Raw genomic sequence first — 1,424 nt, forward strand, 5'->3', positions numbered from 1 at the left:
TAGTATTATAATAATTATAATAATTATCATCAATATTATAGCCCTCGCATACAAACATAATATTATTATTATCATGGGCCGTTTTCCTTAGACAAAAAAGTTCAATAAGTAATAACTCTGAAATTTCTCTAACAAATATGTTTGATTTGGATAAATGATGTGTATGGCTGACCCGAGGTGCCGCTATCCCAGCAGCAGTTGTCCCGAGATTTCCATGGAGGCAAGTCCATATAAGCAGTCAATTGCGGAGAGGAAAAGCGATAGAAGTTTACAGCCAAAGTTCCAAGAGGTCCCCGTAGAGCCGCACTAATGGTGGTAAATATTCGGAAACATATTGTGTAGTAAAACATCCAAATTTATGTATAAACATAATAATAATATATTATACATAGATACACAAACAGCGTGTCCACCGTGTGTTTTCCCGTTTTCGCATTTAACTCAAACACGGAAAAATGGTAAATTGCGGTCCACCCTCCCCCTGTTCTCAGTATACAATAATATATTTATGTACATATTATATACGCGTATATTATGAACAAAGAGTATAATATCCAACCTCTCTGTGTACAGTATATATATTATGACGTACCTATAAAATAAAGGTACCCACTGTTAAAACATTTATTATTTTTCTTTTCTCCTTTTTTTTTTTTTTTACACAGTGCGTAGGTAATATTTACGATGATGTATATACATTTGCGCGTGTGCTTAAACATACTGTGTTTGCGTTGTAATAATAATATGTTCGAATGTATTTTTTCCGCCTTTAATAAGTTAATGGTGCCTCGCTTCATGGAATTATACTATACGAGCGCATGGTATTTGTTTTCACATTTTTCTTCATCATTTAAGATCACAATTTGCTTTCGTAATAATATTATAAATACACCGATAAATGCATTATGCACTCTAGTGAACATTTTTAAACAGAGAAAAACTCAATGTTAATTTTCTCATATAAATTTAATAGGTACATTGTTCCGAACATAAAAATTATTTTAATTCTATATATACTTCATTTGTCGGAACTAATAAGTTAATTAAAAAAAAAAAAAATCACGAATGACTTAGACAGTTTGTAAAATAGAATGTTTAATAATAACATATTATTACGAATAAAAATCTTATAAAATAAGAAGTAATAATTTAATTTTAGGTATAATAAAGTTTAAATAATTCATTAAGGCGCGTCCAGAAGTAGTGGCTTTCTCCGTGCTGCAAATACGCGTCCACACGGTGCGGCATTTATCTCCCGATTATTTTCCAGTAAACAATAATTTAGACTTAGATGTGCCAAAATTTCATTGGAGGAGTATGCCGCTTGTGCACTTGCGTTGTTGTATGCGTACAAAAATCATACGAAAACGTGGAAAAAAATGGTGGGTTTGCCCAAGTTTGCAGAACAGAAAAATTGCAAATGT

The sequence above is a fragment of the Acyrthosiphon pisum genome, chromosome A1 (assembly GCF_005508785.2).
Source record: "Acyrthosiphon pisum isolate AL4f chromosome A1, pea_aphid_22Mar2018_4r6ur, whole genome shotgun sequence".
Classification (NCBI taxonomy): domain Eukaryota; kingdom Metazoa; phylum Arthropoda; class Insecta; order Hemiptera; family Aphididae; genus Acyrthosiphon; species Acyrthosiphon pisum.